This window comes from Pseudophryne corroboree, chromosome 3, assembly GCF_028390025.1.
Source record: "Pseudophryne corroboree isolate aPseCor3 chromosome 3, aPseCor3.hap2, whole genome shotgun sequence".
In the NCBI taxonomy this organism is placed as follows: Eukaryota; Metazoa; Chordata; class Amphibia; order Anura; family Myobatrachidae; genus Pseudophryne; species Pseudophryne corroboree.
Window position 1 is genome coordinate 443756379 of NC_086446.1, and position 26738 is coordinate 443783116.

The 26738-nt window shown below is 45.7% G+C and overlaps 1 protein-coding gene across 2 annotated transcripts in view; it reads left to right on the forward strand.

Moving 5' to 3' along the window:
• The window catches only part of CDH22 (cadherin 22), a 464550-nt gene that overhangs the window by 260057 nt on the left and 177755 nt on the right, over nucleotides 1-26738 (forward strand). The window lies entirely within an intron of this gene.

Genomic DNA, 26738 nt, shown 5'->3' on the forward strand with positions numbered 1-26738 from the left:
AATCTGACTATCAGGAACTGGACTGCGGGTGCTCCTTCCAGCACTTGCAGGGGGCGTGCAAATGGTGGAAGGCGCATGCTCTTCACGTCCAGTGTTGGGAAGGTCAGGCATCGCAACCGACACAATTGGACTCTCCTTGTGGATTTGGGATTTCAAAGAACGCACAGTTCTTTGCGGTGCTTTTGCCAGCTTGAGTCTTTTCAGTTTTCTAGCGAGAGGCTGAGTGCTTCCATCCTCATGTGAAGCTGAACCACTAGCCATGAACATAGGCCAGGGCCTCAGCCGTTCCTTGCCACTCCGTGTGGTAAATGGCATATTGGCAAGTTTACGCTTCTCCTCCGACAATTTTATTTTAGGTTTTGGAGTCCTTTTTTTACTGATATTTGGTGTTTTGGTTTTGACATGCTCTGTACTATGCCATTGGGCATCGGCCTTGGCAGACGACGTTGCTGGCATTTCATCGTCTCGGCCATGACTAGTGGCAGCAGCTTCAGCACGAGGTGGAAGTGGATCTTGATCTTTCCCTAATTTTGGAACCTCAACATTTTTGTTCTCCATATTTTAATAGGCACAACTAAAAGGCACCTCAGGTAAACAATGCAGATGGATGGATTGGATACTAGTATACAATTATGGACGGGCTGCCGAGTGCCGACACAGAGGTAGCCACAGCCGTGAACTACCGCACTGTACTGTGTCTGCTGCTAATATATAGACTGGTTGATAAAGAGATAGTATACTCGTAACTAGTATGTATGTATAAAGAAAGAAAAAAAAAAAACCACGGTTAGGTCACTGGTATATACAATTATGGACGGGCTGCCGAGTGCCGACACAGAGGTAGCCACAGCCGTGAACTACCGCACTGTACTGTGTCTGCTGCTAATATATAGACTGGTTGATAAAGAGATAGTATACTCGTAACTAGTATGTATGTATAAAGAAAGAAAAAAAAACCACGGTTAGGTCACTGGTATATACAATTATGGACGGGCTGCGGAGTGCCGACACAGAGGTAGCCACAGCCGTGAACTACCGCACTGTACTGTGTCTGCTGCTAATATATAGACTGGTTGATAAAGAGATAGTATACTCGTAACTAGTATGTATGTATAAAGAAAGAAAAAAAAACCACGGTTAGGTGGTATATACAATTATGGACGGGCTGCCGAGTGCCGACACAGAGGTAGCCACAGCCGTGAACTACCGCACTGTACTGTGTCTGCTGCTAATATATAGACTGGTTGATAAAGAGATAGTATACTCGTAACTAGTATGTATGTATAAAGAAAGAAAAAAAAACCACGGTTAGGTCACTGGTATATACAATTATGGACGGGCTGCCGAGTGCCGACACAGAGGTAGCCACAGCCGTGAACTACCGCACTGTACACTGGTTGATAAAGAGATAGTAGTATACTCGTAACAACTAGTATGACGACGGTATAAAGAATGAAAAAAAAACCACGGTTAGGTGGTATATAATACAATTATGGTTGGACGGACTGCCTGCCGAGTGCCGACACAGAGGTAGCCACAGCCGTGAACTACCGCACTGTACACTGGTTGATAAAGAGATAGTAGTATACTCGTAACAACTAGTATGACGACGGTATAAAGAATGAAAAAAAAACCACGGTTAGGTGGTATATAATACAATTATGGTTGGACGGACTGCCTGCCGAGTGCCGACACAGAGGTAGCCACAGCCGTGAACTACCGCACTGTACACTGGTTGATAAAGAGATAGTAGTATACTCGTAACAACTAGTATGACGACGGTATAAAGAACGAAAAAAAAACCACGGTTAGGTGGTATATATTATAATACAATTATGGATGGACGGACTGCCTGCCGAGTTCCGACACAGAGGTAGCCACAGCCGTGAACTACCGCACTGTACACTGGTTGATAAAGAGATAGTAGTATACTCGTAACAACTAGTATGACGACGGTATAAAGAACGAAAAAAAAACCACGGTTAGGTGGTATATATTATAATACAATTATGGATGGACGGACTGCCTGCCGAGTTCCGACACAGAGGTAGCCACAGCCGTGAACTACCGCACTGTACACTGGTTGATAAAGAGATAGTAGTATACTCGTAACAACTAGTATGACTATGACGACGGTATAAAGAAAGAAAAAAAAAACCACGGTTAGGTGGTATATAATACAATTATGGATGGACGGACTGCCTGCCGAGTGCCGACACAGAGGTAGCCACAGCCGTGAACTACCGCACTGTACTGTGTCTGCTGCTAATATAGACTGGTTGATAAAGAGATAGTATACAATACTACTAATATACTGGTGGTCAGGCACTGGTCACCACTAGTCACACTGGCAGTGGCACTCCTGCAGCAAAAGTGTGCACTGTTTAATTTTAATATAATATTATTTATCATGTACTCCTGGCTCCTGCTATAACAACCTGCAGTGCTCCCCAGTCTCCCCCACAATTATAAGCTTTATATACAATACATTGATGTGCAGCACACTGGGCTGAGCAGTGCACACAGACTGAGTCACTGTGTGACTGTGTATCGTTTTTTTCAGGCAGAGAACGGATATATTAAATAAAACAAACAACTGCACTGTCTCTGGTGGTCACTGGTCACTGTGGTCGTCAGTCACTAAACTCTGTCTGCACTCTGCACTCTCTTCTAATCTACAGTATCACAGCAATCTCTCTCTCTCTCTCTCTTCTAAATCTAATCTAAATGGAGAGGACGCCAGCCACGTCCTCTCCCTATCAATCTCAATGCACGTGTGAAAATGGCGGCGACGCACGGCTCCTTATATAGAATCCGAGTCTCGCGATAGAATCCGAGCCTCGCGAGAATCCGACAGCGTCATGATGACGTTCGGGCGCGCTCGGGTTAACCGAGCAAGGCGGGAAGATCCGAGTCGCTCGGACCCGTGGAAAAAAAAGTGAAGTTCGTGCGGGTTCGGATTCAAAGAAACCGAACCCGCTCATCTCTAATTATTACACATCAGACCATGTGCAAAGATGCATGCATTTAAACATGGGTATACATTCATACAATATGTTCAGCCGGGCGCATCACAGTACAGTATGTACATATGTACCAGCTGTACGTCAGCAGGAGTAACAAGTGTTACTCACACCTGTAGAGATATGGTTAGTGCTAGTAGTTAATACGGCTTTTGCAATACACTGTTTGTACATAATATAGTAATGTAATGAAGTGTTATGTGCACATCAGAGTATAGCGTCTGTGCTGTCATTAATAAATGTGAAAATTGTATTTAACATACAAATTGTAATTAAATATAAAATACTAATTAAATTAAACACAAACATCTGTTGGTATTTTAGCTTTAAAAAATTGAATGGGAAACATTTCTTGCCGCAGTCTAAATGGAACTATCATCTGTTGAGTAATGCAAATAGATGGCGGCTACTCCATATAATAGTATTCTATGGCATCCATACTAATGATTTAAGAACTATCATCTAACAAGGGCAATCTACAGTCACTCAATTAGGAGAAGGTAGTTACTGTAGTGCTGCTGCTGATCGTCATCATCATCATTGCAGGAGCTCTATAGCACCTGCAAGAGATAAGACTCCTGTCAGGCATTGCCGTTTTTATAATGGGTTCAATGTGTGCTGTGCATACGGACACCCGGGGTCCAGGGGGAACCACACCGCACCCATATTTTAATACTTTCTGGAGTCCAGTGTCGGACGCTGAAGTCGGGGCAAAAATCACAGCCAAAATGGCCACCGTGCATGCGCAGTAGATAAATTGGTCTCCGGAACATGGTGGGCGCCATGTTTCTGGAGAACTGCGCATTCGCAGTGTCGTGACTGTAATTTTGTGAACCCGGTGTTAGTGAAGTCTGTGCGGGCGACTGGAGGACTATGTGAATACTTTCACTGACCTGGTTTGGGTGACCGGGAAGAGGAACCGCAGCAGAGATGGCCGAATCTAGGTTTTCCTCATGCAGGATTTGCTCGGCAGACAGGAAGCACGTATGGATGCTGGAGGTCTCCTGAAAGACAGAACTTGAAAAGGTGCTGAGGAATGAATTAAGGAGTACCGGATGCTGGAGACACCAACTACGCTTGTGAGCACTGGGTGTTTGGAGGCACTGAGGTGCTTGTAGGTGCAGAAGTGCCTGGAGACACTGAGGTGCTTGGAGGCACGGAAGTGCTGAGGCACGGAGATGCTGAGGCACGGAGGTGCTGAGGCGCGGGGGTGCTGAGGCACGGTGGTGCTGAGGCACGGAGGTGCTGAGGCACGGAGGTGCTGAGGCACGGAGGTGCTGAGCCACAGAGGTGCTGAAGCACGGAGGTGCTGAGGCGCGGGGGTGCTGAGGCGCGGGGGTGCTGAGCCACGGAGGTGCTGAGGCACGGAGGTGCTGAGGTGCAGAGGTGCTGAGGCATGGTGGTGCTGAGGCACGGAGGTGCTGAGGCACGGTGGTGCTGAGGCACGGTGGTGCTGAGGCACGGAGGTTCTTGGAGGCACGGAAGCCACAGGGATACGGGAGCTCTGGAGATCACAACTACAACAGCAGTAAAGATGAAACACGGCAGCTGTGGTTTTCAGTTGAGACTATGGAATACAGTACTGTGCCTTTAAGATGAACCACTGCAGCTGTGCCTTTACATTGAGACTCGTGGAAATAGTGAATATCAGTGGCAACACAAAAGTAAACCAAACGGGGTAACAAGGGAACAGAGTTTCCACAGGAACTAAAGTACAAAGGTTATCTTTAGGGAGCTCAGCTTTAAGGCTCACACAGAGCTGTGTGTGACACGAGGAACTGGCCCAGTTTCCAACTCAGTCTCCCAACTTATACTTCCTGGTCCTTGGTGATTGGTGAGCAGGATTAGGTGATGCAGAGAGTCTCAGGCTGGCAGAGGATTGGACAACTCTGGGTCAGGTGAACAGTCACTGTCATGTGAGTACTCTAGACTAGGCTGTGATGTAGAATGAGGCCTAGCAGGCCGAGAGAACACTGAAGCCTGAACTTCTGCAAAACATAAGATGCTGGCTTTTAGGCCTAAACTTCAGATTACTGAATTCAGCCTCACACAGGAGACCACCACAGGTGGAGCTAATTAACTATTACCTTTCAGGCAGAGAACTCAGGAAAACTCATAGTGCTGACAAGCTGTTTAACTCAGTGAGTAAAAAGACACAGGATCCAGGACAGATGGCAGGGGTAAGTCACCAAATACGAGAACTACAGTCAGGATCGTGACAGTACCCCCCTCTTCAAGGGTGGACTCCGTACACCCATCTTTGGTCTTAGAGGAACTTGATAAATTCATATAGAAGAACTTAGGACCTTCGTTGATGCCTCTTCTTCTTTCGGGAACATTTAGTTTTGACCAGGGAGAGCGGAATCTCCTGTAAAGAAAAACTTCCTTAGAAAACATGGGACCTCCCCTGCAAGAAGTAGCATCATAAACTGGATCAAATTCAGAGTCTGAGTCCAAGTCTATTGGAAGATACCAGTCTTCTTTGGGAGTAACTACATGCGTTTTGTAAGCTGCATTAACAAGTTCAGAACAATACAAGGAACTTGGAGGAGTGGAATCAATGGAAACATAACCAACTCTTAAATCAACAGGCTGTTGTTTTTGTACTGTTTTCCAATTCTTGGCATTCCTGAAATTCCTAATGTATTGGTTCATCAAGGCATTATCTTGCTCAGAAAGCGATGGGTCAGAAAACGGAGCATCGGCTGAATGTTCTGAAGACTGAGTGGAGGATGAAATTGGACTCAAGGAAACAGATACCACTGAAACAACATTAGACTGAGGTACACATTCAGACATTAGGTCAATAGCCTTGGTATTTTTCTTGACTTTAGATGCTACAGCAGAATTATCCCGACATCGAGGAGCAGAGGTATTAGAATTCCCCGCAGAAGCTGTGGACTCAGTGCTGGAAGACAAGGAAACAGAATCAGAGACAGTCTGAAGTCTAATTTTAGAACTAGATGGTGGAAGTCCTTTTCTGGGACCAACTGACAAAAGTTCTTTACTCGGACCAATGCTTGGAATCGGTTTGAGTCCAGATGAGTTTGAACAGACTGAAACTGGAGAAATCTTTGGCTGGACGAGCAGGACTGGATTGGATCCGTGGATACTTGAATTGGCTGGAGCCAAAGGAGACTGACCAGGCTGGTCCTGGAGTATTGCTGGACCAGCTGGAACTGGGACGGGCTGACCAGGCGGAGCCTGGAATATTGCTGGACCGGCAGGAGCCCCCTCTTCACGGGGCTGAACTGAGGCAGGAGCCACCTCTTCACGGGGCTGGGCTGAGGCAAGAGCCCCCACTACACGGGGCTGGGCTGAGGCAAGAGCCCCCACTTCACGGGGCTGGGCTGAGGCAAGAGCCCCCACTTCACGGGGCTGGGCTGAGGCAAGAGCCCCCACTTCACGGGGCTGGGCTGAGGCAAGAGCCCCCACTTCACGGGGCTGGGCTGAGGCAAGAGCCCCCACTTCACGGGGCTGGGCTGAGGCAAGAGCCCCCACTTCACGGGGCTAGACTGAGGCAAGAGCCCCCACTTCACGGGGCTGGACTGAGGCAAGAGCCCCCACTTCACGGGGCTGGGCTGAGGCAAGAGCCCCCACTTCACGGGGCTGGGCTGAGGCAAGAGCCCCCACTTCACGGGGCTGGGCTGAGGCAAGAGCCCCCACTTCACGGGGCTGGGCTGAGGCAAGAGCCCCCACTTCACGGGGCTGGGCTGAGGCAAGAGCCCCCACTTCACGGGGCTGGGCTGAGGCAAGAGACCCACTTCACGGGGCTGGGCTGAGGCAAGAGCCCCCCCTTCACGGGGCTGGGCTGAGGCAAGAGCCCCCACTTCACGGGGCTGGGCTGAGGCAAGAGCCCCCACTTCACGGGGCTGGGCAGCACTCTGTAGACTCTCTGGCTGGGCAGCACTCTGTAGACTCTCTGGCTGGGCAGCACTCTGTAGACTCTCTGGCTGGGCAGCACTCTGTAGACTCTCTGGCTGGGCAGCACTCTGTAGACTCTCTGGCTGGACAGCACTCTGAAGACTCTCTGGCTGGGCAGCACTCTGAAGACTCCCTGGGGCTGGACGCTCTGAACCCCTCACTGGGGCTGGACGCTCTGAACCTCTCACTGGGGCTGGACGCTCTGAACCCCTCACTGGGGCTGGAGACATGGATGCCCCTCCTTGGGCTGGAGACATGGATGCCCCTCCTTGGGCTGAAGACACGGACGCCCCTCCTTGGGCTGTAGACACGAACGCCCCTCCTTGGGCTGTAGACACGGACGCCTCTGTGACTCTAAATGGCATAAACATTCTTCTCTGGACACCCAACTTGGGATAAGGTCTTTTAATCACCGGACCCCAGTCATAAATTTGAGTCTCTTTCAGAGTAGCCATCTTGATACCCCCGTCAGCAGTAGCAGGATCGGCTACTGTGGATGACTTGTAGACATGAGCACTGTGATACTGAGATTTGTCACCATTCCCTGGCTTACGAAGAATGCAGTCTTTAACAAAATGACCGGAATTTCCACAGTAAAGACAGAGGTGTAGCTCCCTACACCGCTGACGTTCAGCTTCAGAGAGTTTGGGCCGTGGATAGCTTTGATGAACAACTTTTCCTTGCACAGAGGAAGAGACTCTACTGACTGGATGGGACAAAACAGGATCAACAACGTTGGTAGTATTCCTGAAGAGATCAGGCATCACAGAAAGAATACTAGACAAAAGTTCTTGTAACTGTAATAACATCTGGTAGAAAATCTGCAGTTGGTCAGGAGTCTTAGTGCAGAAGGTCAGAGAATCTCTGGAGAACGAATTCCGCTGCAGACACTGTGCCAATTGATGCTGAGTCGACTCCAGACCTTCCAAGCGTCCTGCAATATTGCTTAGGAGGTCCTGCGTCAGACAAACACTTTCAGCCGGGTCCATGTGGCCAGTTCCTACTGTCGTGACTGTGGTTTTGTGAACCCAGTGTTAGTGAAGTCTGTGCGGGCGACTGGAGGACTATGTGAATACTTTCACTGACCTGGTTTGGGAGTGTTGTGGGCTCGGGGTCTCTTCCGGTGACCGGGAAGAGGAACCACAGCAGAGATGGCCGAATCTAGGTTTTCCTTATGCAGGATTTGGTCGGCAGACAGGAAGCACGTTTGGATGCTGGAGGTCTCCTGAAAGACAGAACTTGAAAAGGTGCTGAGGAATGAATTAAGGAGTACCGGATGCTGGAGACACCAACTACGCTTGTGAGCACTGGGTGTTTGGAGGCACTGAGGTGCTTGGAGGCACTGAGGTGCTTGTAGGTGCAGAAGTGCCTGGAGACACTGAGGTGCTTGGAGGCATGGAAGTGCTTAGGCACGGAAATGCTGAGGCACGGTGGTGCTGAGGCACGGAGATGCTGAGGCACGGAGGTGCTGAGGCACTGAGGTGCTGAGGCACAGGGGTGCTGAGGCATGGTGGTGCTGAGGCACGGAGGTGCTGAGCCACGGAGGTGCTGAGGCACGGAGGTGCTGAGACACGGAGGTGCTGAGGCGCGGGGGTGCTGAGGCGCGGGGGTGCTGAGGCGCGGGGGTGCGGAGGTGCTGAGGCGCGGAGGTGCTGAGATGGGGAGGTGCTGAGGCGTGGAGGTGCTGAGGCACGGAGGTTATTGGAGGCACGGAAGCCACAGGGATACGGGAGCTCTGGAGATCACAACTACAACAGCAGTAAAGATGAAACACGGCAGCTGTGGTTTTCAGTTGAGACTATGGAATACAGTACTGTGCCTTTAAGATGAACCACTGCAGCTGTGCCTTTACATTGAGACTCGTGGAAATAGTGAATATCAGTGGCAACACAAAAGTAAACCAAACGGGGTAACAAGGGAACAGAGTTTCCACAGGAACTAAAGTACAAAGGTTATCTTTAGGGAGCTCAGCTTTAAGGCTCACACAGAGCTGTGTGTGACACGAGGAACTGGCCCAGTTTCCAACTCAGTCTCCCAACTTATACTTCCTGGTCCTTGGTGATTGGTGAGCAGGATTAGGTGATGCAGAGAGTCTCAGGCTGGCAGAGGATTGGACAACTCTGGGTCAGGTGAACAGTCACTGTCATGTGAGTACTCTAGACTAGGCTGTGATGTAGAATGAGGCCTAGCAGGCCGAGAGAACACTGAAGCCTGAACTTCTGCAAAACATAAGATGCTGGCTTTTAGGCCTAAACTTCAGATTACTGAATTCAGCCTCACACAGGAGATCACCACAGGTGGAGCTAATTAACTATTACCTTTCAGGCAGAGAACTCAGGAAAACTCATAGTGCTGACAAGCTGTTTAACTCAGTGAGTAGAAAGACACAGAATCCAGGACAGATGGCAGGGGTAAGTCACCAAATACGAGAACTACAGTCAGGATCGTGACACGCAGTAGACTTCGGCACAATGCTGGAGTCTACATCACCGTATAGAGGAGAGGGTCCACCCGGAGGTGCACATGGGCCCCCTCCTCTGTTAAAACGCCCTTGCTTACAGGGGTACCTGTGTCAGCATCCAGGTCTACTCCAGTCACAATTACGTCAGCACATCCTTACAGTATTCAGCATACGCTTGCTGACATATTCAGTCGTAAGTGTAAAATATGCTTAAATCTGCTTAACTGTTTACTGTATGCATACTTTTCTCTAGTAATAACTAAATGTGGCCTAAACGAGATACACACTGTATGTTATTCCGACATACTGTAGTGACTTTTGACAGAGAGACTACACACCTACAGTATCTAATCTATAATGCATACAGTACGTACATGTTTTTAATTTGTATGAAGCACAAAGGCATAATTCAGAGTTACAAGCAAACCCAGTTAAAGAGTGCAATTTGTTTTTCCTTTTTTACTTGCAGGGAATAGACTGCCTGCTTATGTATGTAGCATGCAAATACTGGGCAGAATGTACACTGTGATTTAGGGGAGCCAATCAAGTTGCTGGCTGACGGGATCCCGACGGTTAGGATACCGATACTGGAATCCCGACACCAGTAAAATAGATTCCGACCTCCACCCGGAATCCCCACTCGGTGGTGGTCCACGTCACCACCTGATGGGGAATATAACCCCGACGTTGGTATTCCGGACCGCCGGGATCCCGAAACCCGGGATGTCATACTGAATCCTAATTTAGATATCAGGTAACATGCACCCACTGCCCAAATTTACAAACCCAGTGACTAGGGCTGCCATATCATCTCTTTCATAAGGGACACACATGAATTACACAGGTTCTGTGGCTGGTTAAAAAACCAGCCAGCCACAGAACCTGGTATGTGTCCTGGTGATCTAGCATCCGTACCTGAGACAGATACAGAGTGAAACATATGCTCTGTGGGTGGAGCATATGTTACATCTTATGGTGTAACACATTCTCCAGAATTGAGCATATACAGCTGCGAGCGATGCAGTCATACATGTGTCAGTTGCATCTCTTGTGAATTGAAGGGGTAAAACTGGGCTGTAAAAGGGCATGCATACACTTTCAGCAGGGGTGTATTAATGCATGGGGGCGGAGGGGGGGCTAAGTGGAGTTGGACAGAAGGGTAAATACTCCTGTTTCCAGGCATATCTTTTGCACTAAGTATAGGTTGGTGACAATGCATGCTGATGGTGATGACTGGAATCTAACCCAGCATATGCCACATCACATCACAAGATGTGTCCCACTCTGCATATGGGTGAATATACACATTTATTTCCATGCCTGCAATGCAGTATTACAGAGGTTCTCAAACTCGATCCCGAGAACCCTAAACAGTAAACGTTCTCCAGGTCATCCAGAAGGTGCACAGGTGTATGTATTACTCTCCGACACATTGTATACGGTCCACAGGTGAAGCTAATTATCTCACTAGTGATTCTGTGAGGAGACCTGCAAAACATGCACAGTGTTGGGTCCTGAGGACCAGGGGCCTAATTCAGATCTGATCGCAGCAGCAAATTTGTTCGCTAATGGGCAAAACTATGTGCACTGCAGGGGGGTAGATTTAACATGTGCAGAGAGAGTTAGATTTGGGTGGCTTATTTTATTTCTGTGCAGGGTAAATGCTGGCTGCTTTACTTTTACACTGCAATTTAGATTTCAGTTTGAACACACCCCACCCAAATCTAACTTTCTCTGCACATGTTATATCTGCCCCTCCTGCAGTGCACATGGGCCCTCATTCCGAGTCGTTCGCTCGGTATTTTTCATCGCATCGCAGTGAAATTCCGCTTAGTGCGCATGCGCAATATTCGCACTGCGACTGCGCCAAGTATCTTTGCTATGAAGATAGTATTTTTACTCACGGCTTTTTCATCGCTCCGGCGATCGTAATGTGATTGACAGGAAATGGGTGTTACTGGGCGGAAACAGGCCGTTTTATGGGAGTGTGGCTGAAAACGCTACCGTTTCCGGAAAAAACGCAGGAGTGGCCGGAGAAACGGGGGAGTGGTTGGGCGAACGCTGGGTGTGTTTGTGACGTCAAACCAGGAACGACAAGCACTGAACTGATCGCACAGGCAGAGTAAGTCTGGAGCTACTCAGAAACTGCTAAGTAGTTTGTGAGCGCAATATTGCGAATACATCGGTCGCAATTTTAAGATGCTAATATACACTCCCAGTAGGCGGCGGCTTAGCGTGTGTAACTCTGCTAAATTCGCCTTGCGACCGATCAACTCGGAATGAGGGCCATGGTTTTGTGCATTAGATAAAAAATTTGCAGCTGCAGTCAGATCTGAATTAGGCCCCAAGTTTGGGAACCTGTGCAGGGATCAGTACATATTACCGCCGGACGGAATCCCGGCGGTCGGAATACCGACACCGGGATCCCGACCGGCACAATCCCGACAGGGGGGCAAGCGCAACGCAGCCCCTTGCGAGCTCGCTGCGCTCGCCACGCTGTGGGCACACTAATTGACTCTCCCTCTATGGGTGTCGTGGACACCCACAGAGGGAGGATATGTCGGGATTGTGCCGGTCGGGATCCCGGTGTCGGTATTCCGTCGGGATCTTGACCGCATACCCCTGTGCATTAGCAGATGCAACTGATGTCTAAGTAACTCAGCATGAGGAACCCCAGTTACCCATCCCTGTACAGCGCAACATGGTTGTGACAAATGCAAAATTGCACCTTAAACCTGGACTAACTCTAGATGAGGCTCCTATTTTTCTACAGAAAGTCCAATTTCTTTGCATTTAAGCTGCCATATTCATTCTTTACTTTATAAAATAACAAAATTCATGAGTATGATTATTCTGCAAAATTGTGCAAGTAAATATAGACATTATTGTAGAAGTCAGGCCATACTTTAGAGGAATGGAATGGAATGGAAAAGGTCAAAACAGTTCCGAAGGATGCGGAATATGCTGTGTAGCTTTTGTTCAAGAAAGGTCTGGATACTGTAGCTGCTTAGCTTAACATGTGTGTGTGTGTGTGTGTGTGTGTGTGTGTGTGTGTGTGTGTGTGTGTGTGTGTGTGTGTGTGTGTGTGTGTGTGTCTACCAGTAGCTATTTGGCACACTGTACAGTAAGTTACATATAACATGTTACTTGCCATGAACTCATTAAGGAGTATTTTTAATCCACAATAACTGCAGACCTATAGCATTATAAACTCAATTATAAAGCGCTGCGGAATATGTGTGTGTTATATAAATAACTGTCAATAAATAAATAAGCCTCATTCTTATATGAATAGATATATGACAAATGGGCATTTCATCATGTCTAAAGCTCCTGTAATTCTTAAATTAAAAACTAAGACACTGATGTGACCTGAGTATGATTAGCCAAGCTTCCTGCCCCATATTTCCTTTTGCATGGCATAGATAGTAAAATACATGTAACAGTATCCTTAGTTAGGGGCATATTATTTAGCACATTTATTTTGAAGTAAATACCCTCAAAACAGTCTGTTTCAAATATTCAGTGCCTTCTGGATGTAAGACGGAGGGACCTCAGCCAATATCTCCGATATCTGTGTGGTCTCTCCATATCCGTTCGCAAAGCAGCATAGGTTTCTTTGGGGCTACTAAGGGGAACATGTTTTAAGCAGTGATAAAAGTGGAGAAGTGAGCCAGTGGAGAAGCTGCCTATGGCAACCAATTAGCTGCTCTGTATACTTCTATAGTACGCAAATTATAAATGTTACGTCAATGCTGATTGGTTGCCATGAGCAACTTCTCCACTTATATCTCTGCTTAGTACATGTTCCCCTATATGTGATATTTACCAAGCTCCGGAATACAAAGCATTTAGCCTTGGAAGCTATTGTAGCCTATGGGATACAAACAGCAACATTTTCTGAAGAACCTTGGTATCCATCCGCGGTAATGTCGGCATGCACATGCACAGTCATCAGTCCGAACTCGGAAAACAGTGATTGCTCCTCAGGGACGGACTACTAAAGGGCCCCTGTCCCTTCATGTGTTTTTGGCAAATATAGGCAATGCTAATTTCTTACTGCTGTGATATGAAGCCATAAACAAATTATAATTAGCAGCATTAAGTACTGATAATTGTTACTCAGTTACTTTTGTTGCATCAGGAATCATAGGTATCAGAAATCAAGAATTTTGAGGTAAAGATTTTTAATAGAACAAACTGGCAACCCTAATGAAGTGTAAACTGTACCTCACTCAGTTTGATTTAATCTGGACTTAAGCATGGATATCCTTAAAACCTGGACTGTAAACGCAGAGTTTGGTAAACTCTGGTCTGACTTCTTCTGCCTCCCACCAGCATTGGACTAGACCACCAAGATACCAAGGATACAGTGCATCCAGAAAGTATTCACAGCGCTTTACTTTTTCCACATTTTGTTATGTTACAGCCTTATTCCAAAATGGAATAAATTCATTTTCTCTCTCAAAACACACAATACCCCATAATGACAATGTGAACAAAGATTTTTTGAGATTTTTGCAAATGTATTAAAAATAAAAAACTAAGAAATCACATAAGTACATAATTATTCACAGCCTTTGCCATGAAGCTCCAACTTGAGCTCTGGTGCATCCTGTTTCCACTGATCATCCTTGAGATGTTTCTACAGTTTAATTAGAGTCCACCTGTGGTAAATTCAGTTGATTGGACATGATTTGGAAAGGCACACACCTTTCTATATGAGGTCCCATACTTGACAGTGCATGTCTGAGCACAAACCAAGCATGAAGTCAAAGGAATTGTCTGTAGACCTCCGAGACAGGATTGTCTCGAGGCACAAATCTGGGGACGGGTACAGAAAAATATCTGCCACTTTGAAGATCTCAGTGAGCACAGTGGCCTCCATCATCCGTAAATGGAAGAAGTTCTGAACCACCAGGACTCTTCTAGAGCTGGCCGGCCGTCTAAACTGAGCGATCAGAGGAGAAGGGCCCTAGTAAGGGAGTTGACCAGGAACCCGATGGTCACTCTCTCAAAGCTACAGCATTCCTCTGTGGAGAGAGGAGAACCTTCCAGAAGGACAACCATCTCTGCAGCAATCCACCAATCAGGCCTGTATGGTAGAGTGGCCAGACGGAAGTCACTCCTTAGTAAAAAGCAGATGGCAGCCCGCCTAGAGTTTGACAAAATGCACCTGAAGGACTCTCAGACCATGAGAAACAACATTCTCTGGTCTGATGAGACAAAGATTGAACTCTTTGGTGTGAATGCCAGGCGTCATGCTTGGAGAAAACCAGGCACCGCTCATCACCAGGCCAATACCATCATTAAAGTGAAGCATGGTGGTGGCAGCATCATGCTGTGGGGATGTTTTTCAGTGGCAGGAACTGGGAGATTAGTCAGGATAGAGAGAAAGATGAATGCAGCAATGTACAGAGACATCCTGGATGAAAACCTGCTCCAGAGCGTTCTTGACCTCAGACTGGGGTGACGGTTCATGGGTAAAACTGCCCAAAGATAGTTGTGCCGAGCTTGTGGAATCATATTCCAAAAGACTTGAGGCTGTAATTGCTGCCAAAGGTGCATCAACAACGTATTAAGCAAAGGATGTGAATACTTATGTACATGTGATTTCTTAGTTTTTTATTTTTAATAAATTTGCAAAATTCTCAAAAAAACTTATTCACATTGTCATTATGGGGTATTGTGTGTAGAATTTTGAGGGAAAAAATGAATTTATTCCATTTTGGAATGTCTGTAACATAACAAAATGTGGAAAAAGTGATGCGCTGTGAATACTTTCCGGATGCACTGTACCCACCAGCTGAGGGACCCACCCTTAGGAAGTGGAGTGCTAAACCGCTCACTGGTTACCATAAGTCTTGCAGTGTCACTTTGTCACTGCTGGGACTCTGAGGGGTAGGTTTACAAAAGCAGAATCTGATTGGTTGCTCCACATTTGAAAACCCGCACTTTAGTAAATATACCCCTGAATGTAGTTTAGAAGCACTTTGCATACAGCGTGGGAAAAGGTTCTCTGAGGAAGATTTAGTTCTGTGTTTAGGTAATTATTGAATTGCAATAAAGAAAGGAAACTTCTCAATCTCGTAATACCCACCAGGTGCTGGAAAGTGGGGCTTTTTCTAGCCAAGAAACAAACAGGGGGGTTTCCCCAGCACACCAATGGGTATCAGTAACTCTGTACGGTAATAGAAAACGCAGAGATCCTAGTTACATACTGTACATTTGCAAAGATATGGTTAATCCTCCAGGCGGGTTACGGTCATTAGGTCAACAGCACTTAGGTCGACAGTCATTAGGTCGTCCACTATTGGTCGACATGCATTATGTCGACATGATCAATAGGTCGACGTGTCCTAGGTCGACATGGAAAAAGGTCGACATGAGTTTTTTTTTTTTTTTAAATTACTTTTTATACTTTACGATCCACATGGACTACAGTTGGGAACAGTAACCTGTGCTGAGCGCAGTGGTAGCAGAGCGAGGCACTTTGCGAGCCATGCGAGGGGACACGGTGCACCAATTGAGGTTCCCCGTCACTTTACCAAGAAAACGACACCGAAAACAGTAATAAAAAAAAACAGTCGACCTTTTTCCAGGTTGACCTACTACATGTCGACGGATTGACCATGTCGACCTACTGCACTACATCATGTCGACCAATAGTGGTCGGCCTAATGACTGTCGACCTAAGTGTGGTCGACCTAATGACCCATATCCCTCCAGGCTAACTTCACGGTGTCTCTGATACTGGGGGTCCCTATACTAAGCTTATGTCCGGGGTGTAGAACCCCCAGGGCAGCACACCAGGGAAAGGCTAAGGTGTTAGTGAGTGTTAATAGGAAATAAGATAAAGCTATGTATTAAAAGGTGATACACAGGTGAAGAAGTGTTAATTAAAATACTAAAAAGAGTAGTATTAGTGGGAAAATGATTTGAAAGTGTTAGAAATGTGCTAAATAAAATGTTATAGTGTGCCACCCCAAAGCAGCCTGGCCACACCTACCTAGGAGACGCCACGTCTCAAACTTATGCACAAAATTGATAACTGGATCATATAATTGGCCAGTATACGGTAAAAGCCACCTAAAAGATCTGTTACATGGTATGATAACTAGAAGACTAGTAACCTGATAGATAACAAATAAAGAGAATATTTTTCTCGGCAAACATAAAAGAAACTGTAGATATGATACACAAGTGGCATGAATTGGGACAAAATCAATGTATAATATTTGTGTGACAGAAAGATAATTGCATGGCATTCAATAATGACACAATAGCACAATTAACAATGACAATGGTGATTATTGAAGAAGAATCAGCAATGACAATAATGGCACTCATAACCAAGGTGAATGTTTCACAATGTGACTGGTAGCAGTACTATGCCTAATGTCTTACGCTTATTCATATATTCTGAGCAGTGTTCACCATTAGATATACAGGCACATGACCCAAATTGGCTAATGTTCCCTTAGGAATTGTAAGTAATGTAAGTGAATATTAACTGGAAAAGCACTGGGATCATAGGGATTAAATCTTAGGGGCTAATTCTAAATCATTTAGCACAAGTGTAAATTTACACACCTTTGCATATGTCCATCCTATTCTGAGTTTGACCCATCTTGGCATGATCACTCTTTCTGTGAAATAGGGGTGCAAACTAGGTGGTGGCAGTTTTAAGGGAGTGTTAAGGCCGGCGCCCAGCATAATATCAATGAACGGCAAGGGTCTCTGCTTGCACACGTACAGACCCCCGCATTAGGTGAATGGATACTCACATTAGCATATAGTAATAATTTAGACTTCCTTGACAGGCTGCAGTTACAGCATCTGGCTGCTATATAGATGCTCAACCTCATGTATGGTGCAAAGCAGTATACAAGGGGTTACTCACACTTGCAGTGGACACTGACTAGTCTGGAAACCTGGTATGCTCTTGAAATACTGATCAGAAACCTGTATGGGCCCCCAATATTTCTCCTCCCTAAGGGCACAATGTATGAAGTAGTAGTACATTATAGCACCTGGAACAAATCAGGGCACTCTGCAAACAACTGGAACAGTTCTGGACTTCTAGGCAAGAGCTGTACATCCCCTTGGATAATAGGATAGGATCTGGAGTCCTCTGGACCTTTGGTTTAGACCTGGATTGTCTGTGTACCTCAGGAGTGGACCTGAATTCCTTTGGATTACACTTGGACAGCTGTATTCCATCCGGATCTTTGACATACAGATGGATCCACATCTATCTTGACCTTTAATAGGATTAACTGAGACTGGCCAATCGGACTTAATCCCCTGCTGTAATGACTTAATCCCCTGCTGTATTGTTCTCTGTATTGTATTGCAGCTGAGAACAATAGATGAATGGTTTATGCTAATAAGTCATGTTGTGCCTAGGCGCACAAAACTAGTCAAGATAACAGTGGACCCATCTGTATTACAGTCTGTCAGTCTGTCCTCGGCAGCTTACTCTTGCAGTTGATAGATTCCTTTCTGGAAATGGCATTTTTCAAACAATTTTTATCTTATTGAAGCATGACAGTATCTTACATCAAATGCACATTCCGATGTATATATGACTTAACACACATCGTGAGCAATTATCATTTGTACAATAAAGGCAATTTCAGTATATATTTCACAATGGTGTTAATTTAAATAACATACAAATCCCAATAAGTCAAAGTGAAATAAGAGTCGAGTAAAGTAAACCCGGATCCATGCCTGCTTCACCACCTCCACCCCTCTTCCTTGTCAGGTAGAAACTCTGCACCTCCATCGAGACCAGCTCTAATCTTTAATTATTCATTATTGAGGGATATTGGTGGATCGTGTTCATAAACATGTGTGTGAGAGCACCCTGGTGAGACCAGCCACATAATGTTGGGTTTGTAAGTATGCTAGGGGGAAAGGCCTCAGCACTGGAAACTGTTCCACTGCCTTTGCAAATGTCAGTGGTATTTCAGATTCACAGTTGACAAGTTGCCTTATGGTAGAGAATCCGTGTCTAACCCATAATGTGAATGGGTAATTTGCGTTCCTATCTTGGAAGCAAGTATTACGACCTAAGGGCAGAAAAAGAGGTTCATGTAAATGCAAAGAGTGTTTGTGGTGCAAAATATACCATACCTTATGGATTGACATTAATAACGGATTGTTGCGAACCAGCATGGGTATTTCTTCATCATGCACATGTAAAAAATCAACTATACTGAGTCTGACGCCATTCAAGAATTCTGCCTCTAAAGCAGTGTTGGAGTATATGCTTTTGCCAGTAAGCCAATCCCGTAAATAACGTAAGTGGGGAGCGTGGCTGTACTCGGTGATATTAGGTATGTTAATACCTCCATTGGATCTATTCTGCTGGAATTTTATCAGACCAATTGGGAGAGATTGAAGTGAGTAGACAATTGTAGTTAAAACAATCATTTTTACTATGTTTGCACGACCCAGGTTTTAAAAATGTAAGTGTCGCCATCGTTCTGTAACTTCCCTCATTCTACGTACTTTAGTTCTTAGATTAAGGGTATATAGATTGTTTACGTTTTTCGGGAGCTGCACCCTTAAGCAGGTAATGGCTTTAGTTGCCCATCCAATAGGACTATTCCCGGACCATGCTGGGCGTGCATAACTAGGTTTTAGATAGAACGCAGTGGATCTTTCAAGGATCCAAATTCTTTGATTCACTCCATCAGCGGTCTAAGTGTCCTCTCGGCTCCATTATGAATAGAAGGAGGTTGTGTGCGAAGGCTGATATTTTTACAACCTCTGCCCCAACACTAATGCCCTTACACTGGGACCAAGCCTGTAGCACGCTAAGCATGGGATCTAAAGCCAATTTGAAAAAAGGGTGAAAGGGGACAACCCTGTCTTGTTCCTCTGGTCATCACAAATTTCTCACCCACTGTCCCATTAATCATCAGGAAGGTGGCTGGGTGTGTATAGAACATTTTTTATCAAAGCTTGAAACGTCGACCCCAATCCCCTTCTGTTTACTATTTCATATAGGTAGGGCCAAGAAACCATGTCAAAGGCTTTCATGACGCCAAGACTCAAAAGCATGTTCTATGAGTTAGATTACTATTATTATTATCATCTTTTATTTATATGGCGTCACAAGGGTTCCGCAGCGCCCAATTATAGAGTACATAAACAAATAATCAAAACAGGAAAACCGTGACTTACAGTTGAAGACAGTATAAGACATGTACCGGGTAAATATACATAGCTACATCAGCAGTGACACTGAAATAAGTATCAGGGTGGCAGGAAACCATGGGATTTGGTGCAGTCGAAGATTATTAAAGAAAGAAAAGGATAAGCACATGAGAGAAGAGGTTGTAGGCTGGCTGTCGTTACCGCTGCTTTTGCCGTACGTATACCTTTTACAGAGTGCCTATCTTTGGTGAAACCAAGCTGATGGTTCGTAAGCATGGAAGCGAAGAAGATCTGAAGTCTATTCGCCATCACTTTAGCCAACATGTTAAAGTCGACATTTAACAGAGTAATACGAGGATGGGAGTGTCTAGTCCTCATTAGGCTTTGGAATTAGATTGGTAAATGCTTAATTAAAACTGGGTAGGTAAGAGTTTTCCAATCAAATACCTCGATAAAGTGTATCAAGTGCCAGTATAATATCATGGTGTAAGAGTTTGTAATATTTTATTGAATAGCCATCGGGCCTGCTTTATTTAAATGCGTAGCAGTTATTGCTTTAGTTATTTCTTCTTCAGTTATCGCACTTTCCAACGCTTCATGTTGCAAATGGGTTATGCATGGCAGGTTTGCTTCATCGAGTAATTCTGACATTAAAACAGGATCCTGTGGGGTTGCCGTGTAAAGGTGTTTAGAATAGTCCTGAAAAGTCTTGGCAATGTCTATAGTTTTAGTGTATAAAGTAGTCAAGTAATTATCGCATATATATGATGTCTTCGCTTAAAACTTTCAGTCCTATATGCCAGCAAAGTACCCGTTTTGTTGCCTAGCAGAAGTATTTTTGTCTAGTGTAATCCAGTTTTAACTAGGCTTGAGCTACTGGAAAATTATCCAGCATTTGGCGGGATTCAGTATATTTACTACGGTGTTGTCATTAAGGTTAGAAATGTAGACCGCTAGGCTGGTCTGCATGTTTCTTTGGGGCTCATTGTACTGGACTTAAATCTCCTTGTTTCTATTTGCGACAAAAGATATTATATGATCTCTGATGACCACATTAGAAGTTTCCCAGAACAAGACAAGGTTGTCCCAATGTTCTAGATTATCACCGAAAAATCAGCCTACAATAACTGAAGAATTTTTTTTAATTGTTCGGGTCGGTAAAGGTAGGAGGGGAAGTGCCAACAGGAGAGACGATAGCCCATCGAGACATGGTATTTTTCACTCTGACACTGGCAGCCCACTTTGAGTGTCTGCTCTCTCTTATAATATCCGCTTTCTCTATTCAGGGACAAAAACTACATGTAGTGAAAAGGGATGTACAAAATGTTGACCTTTTATTTTCATCATCTTATGCACTCAAGCACCATGTTGCGGCCTCAATAAACGCTTGCTCTGCATCAACTATCATAGCCAGAACTAAAAAGGTTCAATGATGCACATCTATTAACAGCTACATGGGCACAACACAAGCATTATTTATTTATGTACTCTCTTCTGTCCTGACTAAATTATCTCCCTCTATGACCATGCCCTCACTACTTCCAAAAATTCTACTGACCCAGCTGTCATCAATAAGCTGTGAAAGTCCTGTATACTGGAACTCTTCTCTGGACAATTTTGTGACACCAAAAGTGCTTGTGCTCTGTTGAATACCTCTGGAGAATATTGCTATCTCATGTAGATGTCCTCCAGTTCAAGTCCATTCTCTCATTCTATTGCTTTCCTATCACTCACTAAGCAGCCCTCATGTACTATCAGTCCTCCAGCTCTTGACATCTCTTGACTACCACCACCTCCCTCCTTTCCCTTCCTACCCTTTCCCTCTTCTCTACCTGAGCTTGAATTTGCCACCCACTTTACATCCAAAATAGAGTCCATCCACCTTGACATCTTAACCTTAAGGCTTCAACTCACACTCCTTCTCTCTACCAATTAGGATTTCCAACCTTGTCCTCCTTTTTTGGGACTGAGGTTCATCACCTCATTTCCCCTTCCACTGGCCTCATTGACCCTAATTTCTCCTACCTTCTTCAGTCCCTGGGGGCAGCATGCTCCCACATTACTCATCTGATTAACTTATTTATCTTCATTGGCACTTACCCTCATTCTTTAAGCAAGCAGTGATCTGCTCTATTCTTAAGAAACCCTTTCTTGCCCCCTCCTACATCTTTAATGAACATCCCATCTCTTCTCCACTCATCCCTTGACCTCTGTCCCTTTGTCCTCTCTTGTGCCACCTCCTTTCTACTAGCCACCTCATGTTGGATAGCTCAATACTTCCTGAAATTCAGCATTCAAAAGCTGAACTCATCTTCTTTTCCCCAGCTAAGCCCTTCTTATCCCTTGCTGACCATCTCTGTAGCTATTGTTTCCCTCTCCTCTATACACTAAGTCCATTGTCTCGTGTCACTCTTGACTCTGACCGTTTCCTATCCCCCCCCCCCCAACTCAACATATAATCCTTTTGCCAGTCCTGCCATTTCCACCTCCGCAATGCTTCTAGAATCAGAACCTTCCTCACTCTGGAAGCTACAAAAACTCATTCATGACCTCAGAATCTCTTGCCTATGGCAATCTACACTTCTTTGGCATTCCAAACTCCTTAATCATCCCTCTTCAATTTATTCCTAACTCTGCCACCTGCCTAACTTTCCTCTCAACTCCCTACCTCTGCTGCTCCTCTGTGCCAGTCACTCGTCTGTCTCTATACCACTCAGAATCAAATTCAAGCTACTTTCACCTACACATCTCTCAATCACACATTTGCGCCCCACCCCTCCTGCCTCATTTCCACACATAATCTCTCCTGCTCTGCCATTGACTGCCACCTCTCCTCCTCCCCAATCATCATTTTCCACTCTTGCATTACGGCTTTTTCTCGGGCTGCTCCCATTCTCTGAAATGCCTTCCCATGCTCTGCCACTCAGCCTTCTATCAAGCCATTAAATTTCAGCTATGCCGGCTCTACCCTGTTGTACTCTGCCCTCTTCTCCTTATTGTGTCCATCCATATCCCCAAAACATTGTAAGCTCATGCAAACAGGGCATTCTCTCTTCTATCTTCTTTTGCATAGTTGTGCTAACTAGCTGATGTGCCCGGTTGCTGGGCGGAATATTTTACCCCTTTTCACCTCCTTAGGAGTCAAATTTTGAAAAATCCTGGCCAAGTGGGTGGCTGTAAATAATTCTGTCACAGTTTCCAGACCACCCAGCAGATCACATGTTCCAGACCACCCAGCAGGTACACAGGGAGAGTTCACAAACTGTCACATATTCCACAGCACAATGGAGATACATTGTAAATGGCAGGTGTTTTGCCACATAACTCCAAAACGAAACAACAAATAACAACGGTAATATTTTTCTGCAAATCTATGGACTAAGGGGGAGATATACTGAGCAGTGAAAAGAGTAGAGAATGTTTCCCATGGCAACCAATCAGCTGCTCTGTATAATTTTATAGTATGAAATTTATAAATGTAACTTCAATGCTGATTGGTTGCCATGGGCAACTTCTCCACTAGCTCACTTCTCCGCTAGCTCACTTCTCTCCTCTTTTCACTGCTTAGTATATCTCCCCCTTTGACCTTTAATTTGGTATATGATGTGCAATGCCATCATAGAAATATGGCACTCATAAAAGTTGTCTTTCTGTTATTAATATATAGAGAGCACATTGTAACTATGTATTTATGTGAAATTGTGTATTTGTCTGTACTAACCTGTACTTATTATTGTTAACTGTTTATTAGAACTAATAAAGGATAGATTAACATGTAAAGCTACAAATGAATGCTTAGAAGGGAAATATTATATGCTGTAGAAATATATAGCTATGTCTGTTAGGCTTTTTTGTTTTATTTAAATGCTGGCTACAAGAAATTTCAATGTAAATAACCCTTTTCATTTTCAGCTGATACTGTCCTTTCAACGTTTAAAGATTTTTTTTTTTCAGATGCTGACTGCATGATATTTATATGTAAATAACCCTTTTAATTTTCAGCTGATTCTGCCAATTTAATGTTTCAAGTATATGGGTGATGTGATTTGTGCCTCTTTACTAGTCACTATGTTTACGGTATACTTGATATATATTTTTTCATGATGGGGGCAGACAATGGGTTTTAATTGTCAAATTGTGTTGTGGTTATATTCGAGCATCTACAAGTAGAAAAATGCTATAGGTTATTGTGCATTGGGCACAATTTCACTCTTTGTTACTGTACATTTTGTGCAGGATACATATATTACATGTATTATCATGACAAAGGTTCAGCTTTGTACAATGGAAATATAAATTTATAACACTCAGGTTTGACGGGAATAAGTGGAAACTGTGTCATCCCTCTTGTGTGATCAGTTTGCACACAGATGACTTAGAAATGTAAATATACAAGGCAGAATTGATCTTTCTCTCTATCCACTACCACATCCAGAGCAAGAATCTGAAAAACCCTACACTGGCTACATGTGTCTTCCAGAATCCAATTTCATTTACTCACCTCTACAGTACCTACAACAGTGGTTCCCAAACGGTGTGCCTAGGCACCCTGGGGTGCTTCGGGACACTTGTAGGGGTGCCTTGGATTGGTGGTCCAGGACCAATTAAAATTATTTATGGTCAATGTAATGGGCAAAACCAGTGCTGGTGGCTATCAATCATAAAACATGTGGACAAACAGAAGCAAATCTTGTCCCTCACCACACAACTGACCCTAAGGATGACATATAAACACAGTTTACTTCATTTAATATTTCTTTCTAAATCTCTCAATAAGAAGCATTTGGGCATTTGGCACCTGGAGGTGCCGTGTAAAAAATTCTGATGCTCTAGGGTGCCGTGATTCCAAAAGTTTGTGAACCACTGACCTATAAAGCCCTCTACAACACCACCCTTTTACTCTCATGTGAAAATGCCTATCATTGGGGGTAATTCAGACTTGACTACGATCACTTTCACAGACGTGTGGGGGGACACCCAGCACAGGGCTAGTTCGCCCGTATGTCTCGCTCTGCTCCCCCCCCCTTCCCCGCACAGGTACAAAAGCAGCGCATGGCGGCGATGCTTTGTACCTGAAGAGTAGCTCCGTACCATTGCAGCTCCTGCACACTGGAAGGGAGCTTACCCATCGCTCTCTGGGTCGCAGCGGCTGCATGTGACGATACACAGCCGCCGCGGCCTGCTCCCGGTACGGTCCGGGCAAGCCTGCTTTGCCCAGACCGCGCCCCCAAAACGTCCATCAGGCAGAGGCGATCGCTGGGCTGAGATGCCGATTGGATCTCTGGCGAAAACGCACAGCAGCAATCAGGTCTTTGATCTTCCACTGACCTGCGCCTCATCTCTGGTAATGGCCTGTTACTCCATCCGAGATGCGGTCCATATGCCGGCTGTCGGGATCCCGGCTGCCGAAATACCGCCATCAGAATACCTACGCCGGAACTCTGAAAAGGTCAGGAGACCAAGCCGTAATTCTGACAGCTGGTATTCCGATCATAGTCACTACAAGACTTCTTCTATGCCACTACCAATGCCAGTAATACCCTTGTCACACCACAAAAATAACACGGTATCGACCCAGTATTTTGTCGGTTTGACACAGGTCGCTGTGCGGTGTGAAAGGGGCCATGAACGAATTCCCGGATCACCTGACCCGGTAATTCAACCCGGGAATAAAGCAGTTCACTGCATAGGGAGAGGCGGCGCAGATATGGTCTCATCTCCCAGTGTCACCTCCGCACCCGCCGCCGATGCTAGCTCCGCCTCCACCCGCTATAGCAACCCGACCCGGCATATTGCTGGGTCGAGGTGGCAGTGTGTAAGGGTCCAATGCCGGGTCCCACCCGGGAAGAACTCATTTCCAGTTCCCGGATGGGACCCAGCATTGCGATGTGAAAACGGTATAAGACTTCTCCTGCGCCCAATCAGACTCTCCTTCCATGTCCTTATTAGAGCTTAACCTCTTCCCACTAGTCCCATTGGTTTATACTTACAACTGTTCCTATCTCCATTTCGAGCTTTACTTCTTCCTCTGTGCCCATTTATCATTAGGCTACCTCATAAACAGGCCTTTTCCACTTTTAGTTTCCATGTCTGCATTTATAATTTTATGATACTTACAATGGCCCAAATGTATTAAGCCTTAACAAAAGATAAAGTGGTGACGGATAAAGAGTAGTAAAGTACCAACCAATCAGCTCCTAACTGTCATTTTTCAAACACAGCCTGTAACATGGAAGTTAGGAGTTGGTTGGCTGGCCTTTTATCACTCTATATCCGTCTTCACTTTATGGTGGTCATTCCGAGTTGATCGCTCGCTAGCAGTTTTTAGCAGCCGTGCAAACGCTATGCCGCCGCCCACTGGGAGTGTATTTTTAAGTATCGCAGAGCGTCTACAAAGTTTTTTGGTGCAGTTTCAGAGTAGCTCTAAACCAGGGGTGGGGAACCTCCGGCCCGCGGGCCATATAAGGCCCGCAAAGCCGTTTGCTCCAGCCCACCCGCTTCTGTCAGTGAGACACGCCGCCGCTCAGTCCGGCGGCAGCGTGTCTCAGCTGTCAGGACAGGGAGCAGAGCGCGGCGATATTGGATGACGGCGGCGGCGTGTAGGACATCAAACTAGCCGCCGCTTCGTGAGCCAATAAGAGCTCGCGGACCGGCAGCCAATCAGGAGCCGCGGCTGCCAGCCCGCGAGCTCTGATTGGCTCTCGCACCGGCGGCTGGTTTGAAGTCCTACACGCCGCCGCCACCGTGACCCGACATTGCCGCGCTCTCCTCCCTGTCAGCAAGCAGCGGTAAGCAGCACGGGGGGGGGGGCATCTGTATAGCTGGCACCGTGGGGGCATCTGTGTACCTGGCACTGTGGGGACATCTGTATAGCTGGCACTGTGGGGGCATCTGTGTACCTGGCACTGTGGGGACATCTGTATAGCTGGCACTGTGGGGACATCTGTGTACCTGGCACTGTGGGGACATCTGTGTACCTGGCACTGTGGAGGCATCTGTATAGCTGGCACTGTGGGGGCATCTGTATAGCTGGCACTGTGGGGGCATCTGTATACCTGGCACTGTGGGGGCATCTGTATACCTGGCACTGTGGGGGCATCTGTATAGCTGGCACTGTGGGGGCATCTGTATAGCTGGCACTGTGGGGACATCTGTGTACC